This window comes from Microchirus variegatus (assembly GCF_963457635.1).
Source record: "Microchirus variegatus genome assembly, chromosome: 10".
Classification (NCBI taxonomy): domain Eukaryota; kingdom Metazoa; phylum Chordata; class Actinopteri; order Pleuronectiformes; family Soleidae; genus Microchirus; species Microchirus variegatus.
In genome coordinates this window covers 7,021,565-7,035,289 of record NC_139811.1, presented here as the reverse complement: position 1 = coordinate 7,035,289, position 13,725 = coordinate 7,021,565, and positions in this window count along the sequence as shown.

Genomic DNA, 13,725 nt, shown 5'->3' with positions numbered 1-13,725 from the left:
GTGTGTGAAGTGAAGCCAGCTAAGTGGAATTTTATGGTGACAAAGAGCGTGACCTGATGGCAGCATGTGAAGTTAGAGAGGAAGTCTGGTTACACTTTAGATTAGGGAACACATTACTAACATGCTTTATTAGTAATCCTTAAACACTTTAGTCTACATAGCCTTATTCTACCTCTATTACGACATGAATTAAGATTTTTCCTACAAAAGGTGTTAAAACATGCTTAATATTTACTAATAAAGGGCGTGCATGCGACCTAGTTAATGGATAACGTGTTCCCTAATCTAAAGTGTTACCGGAAGTTTTAATCCCCATTATGTGTGCGTGCACTTTAAGTGATGACTGGATTAATTCAAACTTCAAACTACTTTTTTTTTTTTTCCTGGTGGACGTTTTGCAGTGACGAAAACCAGAAATACCCACCTGCTATTTTAGTCTATTGATTAGCAAAGCCTGCACAGTAACAGTGTCACGTGCCACATGTTGAAGTTAAGCAGCACTGACACAGATCAGGTCATAGAAGCCCCTGATAACTCTGATGTGTTACTCATCCTTAGACTTTGAGTATTTAAAATGTTTGAGTAAGAGAAAATACATTATTAATATATATATATAATTTTTGGTGCACATTTACCCAGACCTGAGGACTGCATTTGGTTCTTTTCATGTTTTTATATGATGAGAATAAAGCTTCCTTGACTGTTTTTTACTCTCTCTACCCTTTATGTGTTGACATTTACTGCATTACATCAAACTCGCCGCTCTCCTGCTAAATTTGTAGCACTCGTGGCTTCTTCTTTCTACTCTTTTATAGCAGGGATGTTCGCATCAGTATCAGTATTTTATGCTGTTCATTCAAATACAAATGGATAAATTCTGTTAAATTAAATATGTTGTTGGATGTAGCTCAAAGATGTTTAGATTTGACATTTTAAAGCTGGTTAAAACGTGTTTAATGAAGGCTAGGACCCTGCAGCTGTGGCTGAATCATAGACCATATACCAATTGAAGTCTTGCTTGTTTTCTCATTGAAGCCAACCTGGAAGTACTGAAGCGATATAGTGCATCGTCACAAGGGGGCGACTTTACCGTCTGCAAAAAGACACATTTATAAATGTGTGAATTTTAGCCTAATTTAGAAGACAATAAATGATAAAGCACAGCACATATTGCACTATAGCGTGATTGACAGCTGATTGCAGCCCTGGTTGCAGGCGATTATCTGTGAACCTCAGAGTGCAGCGAAAGCAGAAGGTTCAGTATCTCTCTGCTCCATATTAATGAGGAGCCAACTTTCGAAGAATTATTGATTGATGGAGAAGCAGAGCAGAGGAGGATGGAGGAGATAAGGAGGACCGTTGTGTAGTACATTGATCCTGATCCGCTCACACCAGCGCTCACTCTCACATCAAACATTCAAGTCCTTGCCAAGACTCTAGCTGTCTCTCACAGTCTCAGTGGCAGAGAGGGAGTCATTGTGAGCCGGAGATAGCTGCAGCTCACATTCCTCACACATTTAACTTGCACTCTGAACTTTCCTGCCCACAGTCCATGCTCTACAGCTCCACCTTTTGAAAGCACATGCACCCGTGGCCATAAAAGTGACATATAGAAAAACAACTTTTAAATAATTGAAATCCTTATTTTTGTGGTCCTCCTCAGTCTAAGTACAGGAGATAAAACACGCGATGTTGATTTCCGCGCTCATTGGGACGTCACATTGCGCTAAATTCCTGGAATTGTTGTCTCGCGGAGCTCCGCTTTGACCCTAAAACACTCCAGAGTCCGAAAACCGAAAGTCCACAAAGTCTGCGAAAAGTTCTATTCTTGGCTCCACAGTGCAGCACAGAGTTCTACACAAACTTCCAGCCTCAGAGGATTTATCTCTCCAGTGGATACGTGTTATATATGACGGCAATGTGCATGCTAGAGCCTGCACATGATCACTTTTCCAAATGCTAACTGCTGTTAGCTCCCAGTAGCCTCTGTGGCCGATGTCATTTCCTGTCCCTTTTTTAAACAGATACTACTAAACCGTGCGTTCTGAACAGGGCTGTTTTGGCAGGGTGATTGAACTGCTGTGGTGCTTCATTCTTAAGGTATTTTGAGCAAAGCATGTCACAGACATGTTCATTAGGACACCAGGGAACTAGGCTAACTAGGAGAAAATATGGTATAATATGACTCCTTTAACGTCTTTTTATTTAGTTAATTAATTTGAATTATTTCACTTTCTCCAAAACTGCACATAAGCTTTATATAAGTCAAAGTGTGGCTCATGAAGGAACGGCAGACTTCCCGCGCACACGTTACATCAAAGACTTCTCTTTGAAGTGAAGAAGCCCAAAAAAAAGAAAAACCTTTTTAGATGTCTAATAATTTGCCGTTAATGACTGTTTGTTAGTTCATCAGAGATAAGAGTGGATCTGCTCCAGGCCCCAGAAGTGAAGAGCCTGATGAGTCAGTGTGGTGTGTGTGCCGCCCTGCTCACATCTCCTTTTCATGTTCATGGTGAATGAGGTGATGGACCTGTGGTGTGTTCAAGTCAAACTTCGTGCTCTTCTTTCTTTTTTTTTACTTTGTACTATAATTTCAGCCACATACGCACAGACTGTATAAGAAAATGTTGAATTATAACATCAGTAAGCATTTTGCTGTGGAGTTAATGGTCTTAATCACTAGATTTAGGTCTTCTTGGGTAGAATATGATGTCAATTTGTGTAACTCGTTTCCTGTTAAGAGGAAAATTGATGATAGAAGTGATGTCTGTGAATTTCCTGCTTTCAAAAACTGACATGGCAGTGGTCAAAATCACGGATCACGATGCTAAGAGTTGTCCACTTATATATATGTCCATGTATATATATGTATGGAAATATACAGTATATGTATGTGTATATATACACATACATATGTTTATATATATATGTATATATATACATATGTGTGTATATATACTGTATATATATATATACAATAGGTTTACTATGATGCTTTTTTAAATTTAACATGGAAAATGTTGACACTAGATTTACCTATAGCAGATATCTTTGGTCTTTCCACACCTTCAGGTTAGGAAAACATTGGTGTGATACAACCAGGCCTTAAAGTGATACTATCAAACTTTTTTTAATTTAGAAAAATAACTGATCTTCTGCCTTTTTACAAAATGATTAATTGAAATCATGAGCAAAAAACACACTGAACTTGAATATATCCTGTCTCTTTGTAGTGGTCTCTTTGAGGTGGCATCGACTGATTGACACCCAATAATCTCTGTGGCATGGTATTTGGTACCATTTGAATTGGTGGGATATTATATAGTATATTTTTTTAAACTTGTGTGCCGGCATTTTAAATTATTGATTATTTTATAGCTCGATTTCACACTTAATAATTTATGAATCAACAAAAAAAGTATTGCATGGAGTTTGCATGCTCTCCCCTGGTGTGCGTGGGTTTTCTCTGGGTTCAAAAAGGGTTTATTTTCTTTGCAAAGAAAAGGCCAGTCAACACATGAGTGGTTGAAGATGAAGAAAGACCCAGAGCATGTGAGAGCTAAACTTTTATACCTAAGGAACACCCCTCTCACATCCCTTTGTCTGTTGCAGGGGTCTGCCCCTCCAGGCCGTGCTTTAACACCCCTTTGTCTATTGCAGGTATCAGGGCTGACCCCCCCAGAGGTATCCTGCAGGATGTTGCCCAATTTATACTCCTGCGTAAAGTGCTCTACGTAGGTTACGCAGAGCCCTCTGCGTCGACACAGCCTCCAAATATTTTTTAAGTGTCCGTCACTCCATCAAGGGACAACGTAGACGGCAAGAGCTGCGATTGGTCCTCAGGACAGGCCGAGCTAAGCTGCTCTCTGCCGGCTCACAGTGAGCACCGAGCGCCCACAGAGGCAGAGCTGATCACCGCCGACAACGTCGCTGCCAAACTATAAATACATTATATCTTAACACACACAGCACATGTTTAGACTCTAAATGGCCAATTTCTCGCCTCAAATTATCTTAAAACGGCCACTGTTTCAACAACAACAGTCTTTCTCTCTCGGACGCCATTGCTCACTGTAGCCAAAAGCACAACAACCTTGCCTAGCGAACCCTACTGATCGGGCGGGAAATTGCAGTGCGTATCCGTCACCACGACGCAGAAGTATGAAGGCTCGAGGGGTCTCCGTGGTTACGCAGTCGGAGAAGTATAATGTGGCCTTAAGTTGAGTCTCGACATCCTAATTTGAATACACCTGGTATCTTGCGTTAGTAAAGGGGTGTTTGGCCGCTCTAGCTAGGAGACAAAGGAATTGAATTTGCCCAATTACCCAACCTAATCTGGAAAGACAAAATCAATCTAAATGTCACATTCTCAGATTCATTCACCACATTTTTTTTTTGTCAAACTCATTTATAGTCATATTGCAACTAACTGCACTCTCAGGTTTGTTCCCAAATTCAATTCTGTTGACTGTGTGTGAGAGTTTAAATACAAGTTCCTGCAGCTAAAAATGTGTTGGAAAGCATTTCCAGCAGAGTGGAGGCTGTTAACACAGCACATGAATGCCTGTGACTGTGAGGGTAGTGTTCATGTGTTCACAGAGGGAATAATAATAATAATGATAATAATACAAATAAAGAAACAGAGTCAGAAAAGAACAAAGTGGGAGGTGCAGGTGCAGAAGTAGCAGCAGGAGCAGCGGAGACCGTTGTGTTTCTCGTGTGTTGCTTCATCCTCACCGACAGAACTTTGTCACCGTGATGAGATTCAAAGAACAAAGTACGGAGATCACAGGAAACGCGAAGCTCAAGAGTGCGACACACACACACACAACATCTACACGGAGGCCACAGGTGGGAAAAATCTAAAGCATCTGTGTGATGTTTGAAGAAGGAATATTCTTCGAATGTCCCATGTCTGTTCATGAAGGAGTCTCGTGTTTGAGTATGTGAAAGAAGCACAAGGTCATCGTCTAACCCCCGTGGGGGGAACTGCGCTATCTCCTCATGACAGCAGCCTCAGCCTCGACACACACACACATGCACTCAGTGACTGAATATGACTGTGATACTGTACGTGTGTGTGTGTGTGTGTTGCCTAGAGGTTAATGAGATGAGGAAAAAGTGTGTGATGTTTCATTGCTGTTGTAGCCCAGTGTTTCACAGACACCGTAATTCTCTTGGTCGCCCTGTGGAAACAGGCCTCTATTATGAATGATAATGATTTCAGATTATGTGCATCTCTGCAAACAGAGAGACAGCGACGCAGCCCGAGAGAGACAAAAAACAGCTCGATGACACAAAAGGGCAGCGTTTAATACTGTGAGGATGAAGAGGTCTCGAGTGGAAAAAGACAAACAGATGTGGACTTCCACCCAGTTTCATGGCCAACGGTTCATGACTCACGTCGAGGGCCGCAGCTGTTCCACAATATTTTTTATAGCTAAACTAATCATTTCCTGAGGAACTTATCTGTTTCTTTTCCCCTCCAAACAATCATTTCATTTGAAAGTAAAATGACTTCCACAACGGATCCAGCAGATCTTTACAATGTAATCCTGTTGGGTAACTGCGATTATTATCCACTGAAAGTACAGTTATTGAAAGAGTCTGACGACATTACTGATGCATGAGGGACTTGTACATATATAACAGTCCCCTGCACGCTGCCATTGCTGAGAGTGCATGCAAAAAAAGTAATAAATAATATAAATAAATACATCTTTTCCAACAGAAATGTTAATATGACAATCTTGTGAAGCTTCTAAGTCAGGGGTGTCCACATTTTTAGAGCCATATTTGATAATGTGAAGATTTCCGTGGGCCAATGGTCATTTTTTTTCCTTTTAACAGAAGCATTTACATAAAGTTGTTTTTGCACTGTATAAAAAAAGAATCCAGATCCAGCTGCAAAATAAGAGCAAAAAAAAAAAAAACTAACTTTAAACAAATGCAACCAGAAAATGTTGTCTTACCTTTGCTAATGAAGTGATTCACATGCATTTGGAGTTCGGCGCTTGGCCATAAATAATACAATATATAACTGGAAGCTGCGGGCCGCACAACATCTCACCGAGGGCCGTGATTGGCCCGCGGGCCGTAGTTTGGCCCCCCCGGTTTTAAGTAATTCGGGTCATCATATTAATAAAACAAAACGGCGATTTAACCTCACAGAACACAGAAGTTGTTCACTTGTCACACTGTTAATTCCATTTGTTGTGTCCTGTTTACACTGGTGGATAAATATCAGAAGTTGTACTTAGAAATAGTGCTAGAAATAGTAGATTTAAGATAGATTTCGGGTCATTTCTATTTGGGGAAAAAGCATTATGTGCTGTTTGTACTTTTCATACAGTACGTTGCCTTTCAGGGCAGGACGATCTGACTACTCGGGTCCAATGAAGGCCAATCGGGGGAAAAAAAATGGAGGTTTATGATCCGTTTTTCCCATCATGACCTACTTGTTTGGGTTATATCACGTGACGTACGTTTGCTGGAAATGGATAGTAACGCGATGTGAGCAGGAGCAAAACCTGACCTGGAGCTAACACAGTTTTCTTAATAGAGAATATTAGAAGAACTCTGGATTATAGTAAATTAAATGTCATCCTATCATCCTTTTCCCTCTGCTGACCCTGTAGTTTCTTTGCAGAGAACAAATGAAGCACAAGTATAGTTTGGAAAACATGATTGTTGTCAGAGCTGCCACTGACACATACGTCATTTCCCAGAATCCCTTGCTCCACTCTCTACAGTACACTACAACCTTCCCGCAGGGACGTTCCTAACACGAGACGAGTCTGTGCGTTTGAGTTTATCAATATTTCAGTCTCTGGGATATTTAATCTGTTAAACAGTGTTGATTACATTCGACAGTACACACTTTCTGGGATGTACTACGACAGGAACACTCTTGTCGTAATTAAACATTTAGCGCGACAAAATACAGCGAGACTTGACGCTGATGCCGCCTGGATTTAGCCCTGCAGCCACACTGGGAGCACAAGACGTTCAAAACCAAAGCAAGAAATACATTTTTAAAACTTTTTTAGCCTCTGACCTAGAAAGGTAGAGTCTGGGTTGAGTCTGCGTTGGTGTAGAAAGGAAGGAGTCTCATTTAAATGGACCACCTCGGTGACAGAGTGGCTGGGATTGAAGCGTAACTAACAGACTAACAGTCGGCTGGGTGTCAGCTGATCACAGCTGGGTTGTATGAGCTAACACAGCATCACTGTTTTGGCTTCAACTTGTGACAATTAATACAGCTTCTTCTTCTTCTTCTGTCAAAGCGATAAAATAACCTCAACTACCAAAATAACTGTTATTTGCAGCCCTACTATACACTGCCGTTCAAAAGTTTGGGGTCACCTATACCATTTTTTGGTGTTTCCCATTAAAAGTCACACTTTTATTCATCAAAAAAGTTGCAAAATGAATAGAAAATATAGTCCAGACACTGACAAGATTAGAAATAATCAAAGCAAACCTGTTTTCAGCTGTGCTAACATCATTGCACAAGGGTTTACTAATCATCCAATAGTCTTCTAACGCGATTAGCAAACACAATGTACCATTAGAACACTGGAAATGGGCCTCTATACACCTATGTACATATTCCATTAAAAACCAGACGTTTGCAACTAGAATAGTCTTTAACCACGTTAACAATGTATAGAGTGTATTTCTGATTCATCTAATGTTATATTCATTAAAAAAGTGCTTTTCCTTCAAAAATAAGGACATTTCTAAGTGCGCCCAAACTTTTGAACGGTAGTGTACACCATGACATGTGACCTTTTCTGTGGTGTTTTCATTAACAGTGCTAAAAAGGTCAGCGAGAACTCTTTTTCTGTCCCTGCATAGACACAAATATTTACTCCATATTATTATCTATGCACCCCCTAACCCACAACCTTCCACACTGCACTGTGCCCATATGCCCCAAGCAGGCCCGCCCCTCCTCTGCATTAACGTGCACGTTTACTTAACATCACATACCATTGCATCACATCAATATTCATCCGGGTATCAGAATACTTCCTGTCGTGTATAATAACGAAGGTTCTGTTGTTATTTTAAGCCTTCGAGGACTTCCTCGGGTTTATTTCTGTGGACTTGCAGCACAGATTGTGAGTTCCCGTGTGTGTGTGTGTGTGTGTGCACATTTATTTGTATTTGTTGCCTCTTCAGGACCTTTTTCTTGCAAAAACCCTGGTCCTAAAAAGGCAGAACCTAAGATTTGAAGATTTTAGGTGTTTGTTTAGTCTGTTAAAACAAATGCAGTATCCTAAGAAGGATAGATGTGTATATGTGTGTGTGTGTGAGATCTTCAAAGCCTGGTGTCAGTGCAACTTACGTCATCATTGGCTCAAATCATTATCAACGACCGCGGCAGACGAGGCTTCTGCAGATGGCTGCTGTGTGCTCCGCTGCCTTGAGCTGCTCTGTCGAGTACTTGTTAATTAGAGAGAAACGGGGACGACTGGGCGTCCCTGCAGAGTGTGTGTGTGTGTGTGTGTGTGTGTGTGTGTGTGTGTGTGCCCTGTGCAGCCTTCACCGTTAAACTCCTCCTCCCTTCTGTTCAAACAACAGATCCGTGATGAGATGCTGATGTTCTTCACTCACTCCTCAGTGTACATGCGTTCATACACTCGTGTGCTCTCTCTCTCTCTCTCTCTCTCTCACTCTGTGTTGCTTGAAGGAAACGCCTCGTGAACAACGCGTCTCATTTTCTACTTCTACTTCTCCAGAGTCACAGGGCTGTACTATAGGAAGTAAGATTAATGAGTTATAGGGATGTACTGTATATGTTGAGTCTAAAGTCATGGTGTCAAAAAGTTGTCTCTCTTTTTATTTTGGCCAGATCACCAGGGCAACTTACTTCATAGCAATCCACTACATATATATATATATATGTATGTATGCATATATATATATGTATATGTGTATATATGTATGTATGTGTGTATATATATATATATATGTATGTATGTATGTATGTATGTATATATATACACATATGTATACATATATACTTGTATATATTTATATACATACATATATAAATACATATATATGTATACATATATACGTATATATGTGTATACATATATATGTTTATAGGTATATACGTATATAGTAATACATATGCATATATACGTATATAGGCATATATATATATGTATATATATATATATATATATATATGTATATATATATACACACACATGTATATATTGATCTCTTTCACAGCTCTACAGTGTGTCATGGTAGAAATAAATTACGGGATAACTGCACTTGTAGTTGTCAAATGTGTCCATATATACAGTACTGTATATTGGCTATATACACATTTACAGGATCTGCAGTTATCTGCAGAGAAAACCCAACTCAACCACTTCACTCAAAAACATGCGTACTGTATGTATTTCCCATGCATAAACTGGTAATTATAACAAAAATATTCATACTTCATACGTCGTCTCGATCTCACCTTATCCCTTGTGTCATCTTGTGTTACATTAGAAATGTCTCTTTTTCCTCTGTAGACAAAATGTAAATGTGCCAAACCTGCTTTTCTATTATTATTCATTATATTATTGTCATTATTATTATTACCCCTCCAGATAAGTAGAGACAGATGCACTTCATATACGACAAATGAACAGTGTTTTGACACATTTATAATCACTGTAGGCGGTTGTTGCCCATGTTCTATTAGTGTTCTATTGTTCTATTTTCCACCAAAGGAACGTTTATGTGCAGCTTCTCTGTAGATTAGCCAATGAAAGTGCACTATCTTTCTGTGCTGCCTCGTGATTGGTTAAAGTCTCCCACAGACCAGATTTAGCCAAGGCTTGTCGCAAACAAGGTTTCCATCTCTCTCTCTGTCTCCCTAAAATCAATTGATTTGCACTCTGCTATAATCCAATTATTGATCAAGAAAACATGCAGATTTGGGGATTAGGCAAATCGGACAATGGATGGTTGTTTGTCTCCATGTGTCCCTGTGATGGAATGGCGATGTGTTCAGGTTGTAGCCCGTCTTCCGTCTTATGTCAGCTGGGATTTCCTTAAATCGTATTGTTATTGTTGCTCACATCGTCAGTGTTTCTAATTGTACTGAACTGGAGCTTCCAAAGTCGTCTCGAGTTATCTCAAAGAAGCTAATCTTTGTTGCTAAGTCGCCATAAGCCTACCATATACCATCTCCATATTTCCATGCTCGTGGGAAATCAAAGAGCTGCTGCTGCTGCTGCTGCTGCTGCTGCAGCCTACACGTTACTATCACATTCATTCACCCACATTCTCCTCAAAGAAAACATATATCACCATAATTTGCACACATTGATCCTCCCACACAAAGTTAGCCAAACGGGACATGACCGTGCTGACTCTATATCTGAGTGAGAGCATACACTGTACATGTGGAGTAGATAGACGAGGCACACTTTATGAGTAATTATGGAACATTGTGTGTCTGTCCTCCCACTCTAACCGCAGGTTGAGCTGCGTAACGCTAACGCTAATTCATGTTTATTTAAAAAAAAAAAGGAACATGGAGAGCCAGGGGCAAACGTGGAACTATCTCATACTCGTATGACATAGAGATACAAAGAAAATGACCCTTTTTAATTTAAATATCACTCTTGTCTAATATATTGACTTAATGCCATGAGTAAGGTCGCCCTTCCTCTCTCCCTCTGCCCTTCATACGATATCTCGCTCTGTCTCCTGAGAGCTAGAAGAGCAGAGAGGCCGGGGATCAGTGATGTTATAGGGTCACACTGCGTAAAAAAAGGATTACCATTGCTGAAGGTCAATATAAGTTACTAGCAGGAGCGAGCCTGTGTTGGCACGTTAAATAGATTTAATGCAAATGCAAAGACTCCCAGTGCAGAGGCTATGAGCTTGTTCCATTATGTATTATCCATCTTGACATTCTTGTCCTTTTTTTTTCTTCTTACCCATGTGTCTATAGGTTACACCATCTTTGAAGTGCAGCACTTCCACTATCTTCATCTTATAACGGTGTTCTCTATTCATATAGAAACATCTTCTTATTCTATGTCCTCATTTTAACAGTCTCTGCAGAGCTGTGCTCGCCTCTGCTCAACATACAGTAGCTCCAGTAGCTGTTCTGCCAGATGTGCAACAGCAGAAGAACAGCACCTGATGTATTATTTTACAGCCAGACAGAGAAACCATGAGCTTTAATATATCATCTCAAGGACAAGAAAATAGTGTGCATACATCTTATACAGACGAAGCCAGCTGTAAATGATCCTTATATACATTTTTATTCAGTACACTATCAACTTAAAACCCTTAACAGTCTAGAGACTTAAATAAATGGTTGTTAAACTTACTGTATAACAGGATAGAATGACAGACCAATTGATATTTTATTTTGAATTACCCTATAGATATTACTATATCTACAGATATACATTGTACTCTAAGGCTCATAAAATAGCAATGTGGCAATGTGGTCATTATAATGACCTCACTAATAAGCTCTCACTCTTCTTATGGATAAACACAGATCCTTAATCCACCAAATATCAACTAACATCAACGTTTTTAAGGGAAAGCATACATAGTCCTGTATAAGTGCTATAAGAGCCTTAAGTCCAAGTCGCAAAAGTAAAGTGCTCTGTCACACATTAGCCTTTTAATCTCAAGAAACCGGGGATTCATTTAAGAGAATCATCTAACTTCTTCTTGGCCCTGAGCTAATTAAAAAGTACAAGCATCAGGCCTGTGACCCATTTTTGGATCCAGACTTTAACCACTGATCTTCAGAGAAAATGTGCCGTTGCAGCCAAAGGTTGAATTAGGTTAATTAAATTTAGGAAGAGGGAGATAACATATCATCATGATGCAGATAATGAACTTAAGCAGATATTACTTTCAACCGTGATGGATACACTAAATATTATTTTTGTTTAATAATAGAATACATCATCCAGATCGTCAGGTGTCTGTGCTATAACCACAAAACTGAAGCAGTTCTTCTCAACATGATCAATCATCTTAAGTGAGAAGTGACATGGTGAATTTTCTCATTCATTCATTCATTCATTCATTCATTCATTCATTCATTCATTCATTATTACACTGCAATCATCTGTTGAAACAAAAGTGAAGACCATCATTTATGAATGGATGACAGTGTCTACTTGGAGCTTTACATGTGTGAAAGTTACGTGGAGTCCATCAGGGTTTAACACTGGGCCCTATGCTTTTAAATGTACTTCTAAGTTATCTTCATTATGCTCGCGATACATAGTTTAACAATACTTGACCCCGAAAGACCGAAAGATATACAGAACTGTGAATAAGTCTTAGGGCACTGTCAGCTGTCAAATTTGGTGTATAGCACAGTGCTAGCTGCCTGACTTTCGGCTACCATACATAGCAAATGTGCAACCATATTATTTCTACACTACCATATTTAAGACTAGAAAGCTATAATTTCCAGGACAAATCCCAGAGTTAGAAAATATTCAGTCCTACTGTCCGTCTGGAACTCGTTTCCCATGTTTTCCCCATCAACATCCGACAAAATAATAATTAGTTAGTACTTAGTACGTAAGTCGCTAACATTGTAACTACTTCTGGTCCATTGAGATGTCACTCAAAAACTCAGTAGCCAATCAGCAGGCAGCTTCCTAAGGCCCGCCCATGGTCAGAAACGCCAACAAAAAACCACAGTGCAAAGAACAAATCTGGGAAGTCTATAATAAAAAAATAAATTGCAATATTTTTGAATGGTTACATCAATATTTTATGTAAGTCCTACTAGTTTGAGTTGTGTTGTCTTTTGTTTTTGCATTTTATAGCATATATTTGTCATTTATTTGATCACGATTTGCTTTTTGCTGCGTGCGTTGCCACTGAAGTTCTCTCCTGAACAATAACTCCCATGATCCCATGCTGCTTCACATCTTCATCAAACTAGGTCTTCTGTGATTGTTTCAACTGAGAGACTTTGAGCAGCAGAACATGATATACTGAGCGTTTTAACCCAGTTAAATCACTGCATGAATGCATGGACTTCATACTGCAACACATACTGCTATGTGTTCATCCTTTGTAAGTCATTTCTCAAGATCTACACAGTCCATTAATCTGGATGTTCTCCTCAAATCTGCATTTTTTTCATCTTAAAACTAAAAAAAGCCTAAAAATGAACTTGAATATGGCTCCAGTACTATAGAGCGGTTTTATCACTGAGTCAGCATGTACTCTGATTGCACATTAAACATCTGAACGAGTGGACAGTGATTCCATAAATGTGGATTTATGAGGCCCACGCTGACCATATCTGTGAAAGTAATGGTTCTCTGGGACAGACATGGCTCATCAATTATTCAGAGGAAAAGAAGAGAGGGGGGGGGGGAAAGACAAAGGATGAGGTAGATGTGTTTATCTGAGGTGGTGAACCTGTTCTTTGTTAGTGTGTAATGAGTCCAAAAAAAAAATTATTATCTGCAAATAAAACAAGCAAACAACAAACACCGGTGCAGAGGTTTTTGTGTCCCAGCGGTGCCCATTCATCATATCGCAAAACCCGATTCACCGCTGCACCCTGACAGCTCATTATGAGCCGGAGACCCGGGCAACACTCCAGTCTTTTCTCCTCCTCAGCCTGTCGGTTTGTTTTCGTGCACAGTTTTTAGCTCCGTGATGGACGTCAACAAACTGCAAAGTATTAGCTTTGAC